The following is an 8245-nucleotide window of genomic DNA, read 5'->3' as shown; positions in this document are numbered from 1 at the left end:
AGAGTGTCAGCTTTTGCCCTTGGAGTGAGAAGTTGCTGAGATGCCGGGCACAGCCAGCCAGCACATGGCCACTTCAGCTCTTGGCCTGCAGAGTGAAGGGGGGACCAAGCTTACAGTCTGAGAGGTAATCGCTCTTTCTTTAATCTGCTTGGATCTGGATTCCGGTCTAGGGTGGAGGTTCTGGGGTGCGTGACCAGCTTGCCAGAGTGTGTGGTGGCCTCAGAGAGGTCACCCATCTAATATCTCCGGCAGCTGACAAAACCCCAGTGTTTGGGACAAAAGCTCCCCTGTCTGGTGGCAGAGTCCTACTGTGGCAAAAAGCGCAGGGATCAAGTGACTGAGGGGCGACATAACCAGGCAAAGGAAACAAAGCAGACAAAAGATTCCAACTCCTATTTTGGGGACCAAAAGGAGCAAAGCATGGAACAGGAGGAAGACAGTGAAGTCAGAACTCCTGCACCAAAAGGTTCAAAGGAAAATACGAGCTGGTTACAGGTCATAGAGGACCTTAAGAAGCAGATAAGAGAAATGGAGGAAAAATTGGGAAGAGAAATGAGAACAATGCAAGAAAATTACTAACTGAGTCAACAGCCTGACTGAGGAAAATAACACCTTAAAAAACAGACTGACTCAAATGGCAAAAGGGGCTCAAAAAGGCAATGAGGAGAAGAATGCCTTAAAAAGTCGAATTTGCCAGATGGAAAAAGACTCTCAAAAGCTCACTGAGGAGAATCATGGCTTCAGAATTAGACTGAAGTAAATGGAAGCTAATGACTTTATGAGAAATTAAGATGCTCTTAAACAGATCCAAACAAATGAAAGAATAGAAGGCAATGTGAAATATCTCATGGGAAAAACCACTGACCTGGGAAATAGATCCAGGAGAGATAATTTAAAAATTATTGGACTACTTGAAAACCATGATCAAAGTAAGAACCTAGAAATCATCCTCCAGGAAGTTCTCAAAGAAAACTGCCTTGATGTTTTAGAATCAGAGGGCAAAATAGAGGTTGAAAGAATCCACCGATCACCTCCTGAAAAAGATCCTAAAAAGAAAACTCCTAGGAATATTATAGCCAGTTTCCGGAATTTCCAGATTAAGGAGAGACTATTACAAGCAGCCAGGAAGAAACAATTTGAATATTGTGGAAACACAATCAGGATAACCCAGGATCTGGCAGTTCCTACACTGAGGGATCGAAGGGCTTGGAATATGATATTCAGGAGGTCAAAGCAACTGGGATTAAAACCAAGAGTCATCTACCCAGCAAAACTGAGTATCATGTTTCAGGGGAAAATATGGTCATTCAGTGGAATAGAGGACTTTCAAGCATTCTTGCTGAAAAAAAAAAACCAGAGTTGAACAGAAAATTTGACATTCAGATAAAAGAAGCAAGAGAAGCATGAGAAGGTAAACAGGGAAAAGAAATCATAAGGAACTTATCAAAGTTGAACTATTAACATTCCTACATGGAAAAACAATAATTGTAACTTATGAAACTTTTCTCAGTAGTTTAAGGGAATATATATATACACACACACATATATATACATGTCTATGTATGAGGGTATATGGGCATATGAAAACATATGTGAATGTGTGTATATGTGTTTACAGGTATACATAGATAGAGGGCACAGGACCAATTTAACAGGAAGGGATGATACTTAAAAAGTGAAATTAAGAGATGAGAGAAGAATAAAATGAGTGGAGATGGGGAGAGACAGAATGGGGTTAATTATCTCATACAGAAGAGGCAAGGAGAAATGGTTACAATGGAGGGGAAGCATAGGAAGGCAAAAGGGAATGGGTCAACCTTATTCCCATTGAATTTGGCTTGAGGAGGGAATGAAATACACACTAAATAGGGTATCTCACCCTACAGGAGAGTGGGGGGAAGGGGATGAGAGGGGGGATGATGGAAAGGAGGGCAGACTGGGAGGGAGGGAAGTTGAGAGCACCCACTTTTGAAAAGGGATGGGATCAAAGTAGAGAATAAAACAAGTGGGAGGTGGGATAGGAGGGAGGGAAATAGTCAGTCTTTTACAATATATCTACTATGTTATTGTTTTGCATTAGCCACACATGTACATCCTATACTGAACTGCTTATTTTCCCAGTAAGGGTGGGTGACAAGGGAGGAAGGGAATGAATCTGGAATTCAAAGTTTTAAAATCAAATATTCAAATATGTATGTATGTGTGTGTGTGTGTGTGTGTGTGTGTGTGTGTGTGTGTGTGTACTCTTATCAATACTATTTTACATGTAATTGGGAAATAAGATATACAGGCACTGGGGCATAGAGATCCACTGGAAAAGTCGAAAGGGGTATGGGAGAAAATATGGGAGAGAGCAGATTGGAGGAGGGGATATCCTGTGGGACTACTATTTTGGGGGGGGGGGGTAGGTAGGGGAAAAACAGAGAGAAAAGTTGTTACTCAAAATATGGTGGAAATGAATGATATAAATCAGAAGTTAATAAAGCATTTGAAAAAAAGAATGCTTTACAGTCTTCTATTTCATTGAACGACCATATTTTCCCTGTAGCATTATACTCAGTTTTGCTGGGTAGGTGATTCTTGGTTTTGATACTGGCTCCTTTGACCTACAGAATATCACATTCCAAGCCCTTCAGTCTCTTAATGTAGAAGCTGATAGATCTTGTGTTATCCTGATTGTGCTTCCACAGTATTCAAATTGTTTCTTCCTGGCTACTTGTAATATTTTCTCCTTGACCTGGGAACTTTGGAATTTGGCCATAATATTTCTACGAGTTTTCTTTTTGGAATCTTTTTCAAGAGGCCATTGGTGAATTCTTTCAATTTCATTTTTGCCCTCTGGTTCTAGAATATTAGGGTAATTTTCCTTGATGATTTCTTATAGGATTATTTCTATGTTCTTTTTTTGATCATGGTTTTCAGGTAGTCCAATAATTTTAAAATTATCTCTCCTGGATCTATTTTCCAGGTCAGTGGTGTTTCCAATGAGATATTTCACATTGCCTTCTATTTTTTCATTTGTTTGAATCTGTTTTATAGTATCTTGATGTCTCATAAAGTCATTAGGTTCCAGTTGCTCCAATCTAATTTTGAAGGAGTTATTCTCTTCAGTAAGTTTTTGAAATTCTTTTTCCATCTGGCAAATTTGGCTTTTTAAAGCATTCTTCTCTTCATTGGCTTTTTGGACTTCTTTTGCCATTTGAGTTAGTCTATTTTTAAGGTGTTATTTTCTTCAGTGTTATTTTTGGGGCCTCCTTTAGCAGGCTGTTGACTGCCTTTTCATGATTTTCTTTCATCATTCCCATTCCTCTTCCCAATTTTTCCTCCGCTTCTCTTACTTTCTTTTAAAAATCCTTCTTCAGCTCTTCCATGGCTTGCAACCAGCTTATATTTTCCTTGGATGCTTTTGATGCAGTAGTTCTGACTTTGCTGTCTTCCTCCCACTCCATGCCTTGATCTTTTTTGTCCCCAAAAAAGGATTCTATTGTCTGTTTTTTCTTCTGTTGTTTGCTCATATTGGCAGCCAATTACTTGTCTTTTGACCTCTTTGCCATGGTAGAACTCTGCTTCCAAAATGGAGAGAGCTATGTCCCAAATCGCTGGGGGTTTTGCAGCTGCCAGAGCTATTAGATGGGTGCCCTCTCTGCAGGCCCCACATGCTCTGGCTCACTGGTCACACACCCCCGGATCACTACCCAAGACTGTGATCCGGATCCAAGCAGGTTAAAGCAAGAGCAATTACTCTCTGAATGGTCACTTGGTCCCCCTACAATCTGTAGGCCAGGAGCTCTGAAAGCAGCCATGCGGCAGTTGCTGCAGCCACCATATCTCATCAGTTTCTTGCTCTGGAGGCAGCAGCTGGACTGCATTTCCCCTATTTGAACAGAGTTCCACACTGACCTTTTACGTTTTCTTTGGCATTTGTGGATTGAGAAGTCTGGTAACCACCACAGCTGCTGGTGATCTACTCTCCTAAAGTCTGCTCCAGCCACCTCTGGTTGCAGCCGCCCTGGGGCTAAAACCGCAGCTCAGTCGGGACTCTGCTTGGCTCCCAGCTTGCTGCAATGGACCCTTCCTGCTGGCCTTCCAGGCTTCCTTCAGTGGGAGATTTGTTTCTCTCTGTCACTTTGTGGGTTCTGTAGCTCTACAGTTTGTTTAGAGTAATTTTTTTACATGTATTGGAGGAGGTCGAAGCCAGAACCATGTGGAAGTCCTGTTTCTACTCCACCATCTTGGCTCTGCTCGCAGAAGCTCCAAATATTATGTTATATAGTAACAATTTCTCTGACATTTCTGAAGTATGATGAGTTTTATGTAAGTGAATTGTCCAAGCAACAGATTTGTCATTTTAAGCAACAAAAGGTTACTTAAACTGTTATTGATTTTGAAGAACTTCTTAAAATGTATTACACACTTCCCTGTCTTATTATATAGAGTGTACTGAACATAATTTCATCTTCTTCTTATTGAAAATCCTCATAATGAATGTCATTTAATTGTGTAATACTATAATGTTACTTCAAATGTCTTGTATTTGGATTATATTATTATTTGTATTTTACTTATTCATTTTTCATTTTCTAACTTGTATTAGTTATTTTGTGTTATGGCATCTCCTTTACTAAATGTTCTTGAGGAAAGGCATGATGCCATATTTATATTTTTGTCTGCTTCAGGGTAGCACAGTGATTTGCAATTGTGCTTAATTAATTTTCATTGAACAAATTATCACAGAATATCAGAGTAAGAAAAGGCTGCAATTGTCATCTATCACAAGCTGTGCCTCAACCAAAATGTCTTCTCCTTAATTTCTAAGGATTATTCATCTTACCTCCCACTTGAATTCTTCTAACATTACTGAATTCTCTAACATACAAGGCACCTTATTTCACTTTTGGAAACTTCATATTTTTAGAAAGGTTTTCCATTATTTAGTCCTGAAATATTCCTCTCAGGAACTTCTGCCCATTGTGCCTGGTTTTGCCTCCTTTTCACATGAAAGCCCTTCAAATAGTTGAAGATTGCAATTCCATTCCCCTTACGTCTTTTCTCTTAAAGGTGAAATATTCAGAGTTCCTTCAGCTATACCTCATATGGTATGATGTCCTAACTTCTTACCTCACAGTCCTAGTTGTCCTTCCTTTGTGTTGCTGTAGCAGCAAGCACCCCAGCATCCCCAGGGTGGCTGCCAACACAGGTTCTTAGATCTGCTTTTCTAAAGGAAAGCAACCAAAATGGTTAACAAGATTACTTTAATCAATCAAACATACATTGTTTATCTAGTTCAGGGGGAAAAGGTCAGCACCTCGAACCTCAGAGAATATAGACAGAAGTTACAAGACAGAGAAACAGATCAAGCAGACAGGCTTCCAAACTGGGCAACCATTACATCCATACCAAATCACAGTTACCAGAGAGGGAAGCATCAACATGTGGGTTTTCAAATCTGGGGGGTTCTCAACGGCTGCCCAGAGTCTCATCTGGTCAAATCACACAGCACTCCTCAAGGTGAGCCCCAAAGCAAAGCCTCACATCAGGGATTCTATAGCCTTCTCCTGGCTCAGAGAATGTAACCACCCTCTTAACCCACTGCCCAATCACACAGCATCAAGGTGTGGGCATTCCTAAAAACCGCATCTCCTGCCACAGGCTCCATATGACCACATTCAGCCTATTGGGAGCAGAGTATATTTTCAAATCAAGGAAGGTTCTCAGAGTCTCTTAAGCCTATCAAAGGGCCTAGGGGCAGGGAAGATCTTTAAATTTGAATTTCCATTACAGTTGCCCATAACAGAACATGGTATTCTAAAAATAAATGATCTGAAAAAGAGCAGGTTATATATTACAGGATTGTCAGCTCACTTATTCTAGACACTACATTTACTGTAACATAGCACTGTATTAACTTTTGAGTTGCTGAATTCAGATTAATAGTTTTGTTAAAAATCCTTTAAAATATTGGTATTGCTGTCTTCCCCCCCCCAGTATTTTTATTTCCAAATATAACACTGCCAGTTCCCTGCCCAGCAAGCTATCTCTTATAACTAAAAAGAAAAAAATAAAGAAAAAAAGTATTTTAACAAAATCAGCCAACATATCAACAACATCAGATAGTGTATATAATACTTCACACCTACCTCTGGTAGAAATAGAGGGAGGTGAATTTTCTCAATTGTCCTTCAAAGCCAAGCTTGGTCATTATAATTGTATAGAATTCAGTTTTGTTATTTTGTTATTTCTGTTGATATTATTATAGCCATTGTACGCGTCGTTTTCCTGTTTTTGCTTATTTCAAGAAGTATCAGTTCATGCATACCTTCCCATGTTTCTACACATTTTTCATGTTCATTATTTATTGTGGCATAGTAATATTACATTGTATTTATGTACCATGGTCTTTTTAGCCATTTCCCAGCTGATGGATACCTTGTTAATCTGTCACCACAGAAAGTGTTACTATGAATATTTTAGTGAATAAGGGATTTTTTTGCAGTCATTGGCCTCCTTAGGGCATATGCCTAGCAGAAGAATCTCTAGGTCAGACAGTGTGGATTTTTTAGTCAGTTATTAGTGTAATTCCAATTTTTTTCAGGAATAGTGGGCTAGCTTACAGCTCTACCAACAGGGTGCTTCTGTGTCTCTCTTTCTGCAATTTCTTTTGTCATTTTTGATGGTTTGCTGGGTGTGAGGTAGAACTTCAGAGTTATTTCAGTTTCACTTTTATTGAAATTATCTATTTTATCTTTTGTGACAGTCTCAATCCCACAAGGAAGAGGGTTAAAAATCCTCCTGCTAGCATTATCTGTAAAAGTTACCTGATAAGGTTTTCTTTTTCTGTATGTGAGATTTTATATTTAGGTCATTTGGAGCTTATTCTATCAACATGCATTTACTAAGCACTCACTGTGTGTCAGGTAGTAGGAATCGAAGCAAAGATACTGCCTTCTCCCAACGGTAGAGGCAACAAGAAAATACACAATGAGTACATACTGGAAATTATAAAATGAATACATTCGAATAAATACAATGTAGTTAAACAGAAGTTTGAGAGATAAGGCACTAGTCATTTATGGGATAAGGAGCAACTTCAGAGAGGTGATGCTTTTAGCTGTGTCTTGAAGGAAAAGGAGAGATTCTGTGAGTTGGATGTGGAGAAGAAATGTGTTTCTAAGCATTGAAAACAGCCAATACAAAGTCCTAGAGATGGGGGATGAATTATCATTCGAGAAAGAAAGCAGGCCAGTTTGGCTGGATCATAGAATCAGAGAGGGAGAGTAATATGCAATGAGTCTGGAAAGATATGTTGAGGGTAGGTTGTGTAGGACTTCACTGGCTATTTGATTTTAGAAGCAACAGAAAACCTCGGGAGGTAACTGAGTAGAGAAATGACATGGTCACATTTGCACTTGTGAAAAATCACTTTGACTTTGGAGGATGAACCAGTTAGACCTGTGTAATGGGAATGTAAATTTAAAGATCTTCCCTGCCCCTAGGCTAAAGTGCACCTGGAGCCTGGGGTGGGAGGCTTGTTTTTCAGTAGATACTTTTTGATTGGCCAGTGGGTCCAGAAGGTTGTTACATTGTCTGAGCCAGGAGAAGGCTATATAAGCCCTGATGTGAGGCTTTGTTTGGGGGCTCACTTTGAGAAATGTTGTGTGATTTGATATGGATTCTGGGAAGCCATTTTCCAGAGCCCCCCGGCTTTGAAACCCAGATGTTGAAACCCAGATGTTGATTGCATATGGATGTAATGGTTGGGCAGTTTGAAATCTGTCTACTTGATCTGTTTCTGTCTTGATAATTCCGTCTGTATGCTTTGAAGTTCGGGGTGCTGACCTTTTTCCCCTGAACGAGGTAAATGATCTATGTTTGACTGATTAAAGTAAGCTTGTTAACCCATTTTGAGTTGCTTTCCTGTATCGAAGCAGATCCAAGAACCTGTGTTGGCAGCAAACCCTGAGGACACTTGGGGTGCTTGCTGCTACAACCTGCCATTGCAATAATATTGGGTAGGGTTGATGAAGACTTGAATTAAGGTGGTGGCTGAGTGGATAGCACAAATCAGTCAGATGGTAGAAATGTTTTGGTAGTAGAAACAGTAAGATTTTTGCACTTTTTGGATATATGGAGCAAGGAAGAGTAAGGATTTAAAAGATAATGCCAAGTGTAAGAAACTAGGGAACTAACTATATGATGGGGAGAGAGGTGGTTTGGAGTTGGGGGACAGATAATTAGTTCTCTTTTT

The sequence above is a fragment of the Petaurus breviceps genome, unplaced genomic scaffold (assembly GCF_028583685.1).
Source record: "Petaurus breviceps papuanus isolate PSGF00001 unplaced genomic scaffold, PetGlider_PUasm1.0 84846, whole genome shotgun sequence".
Taxonomy (NCBI): domain Eukaryota; kingdom Metazoa; phylum Chordata; class Mammalia; order Diprotodontia; family Petauridae; genus Petaurus; species Petaurus breviceps.
Note: the sequence above shows the minus strand (reverse complement) of the source record.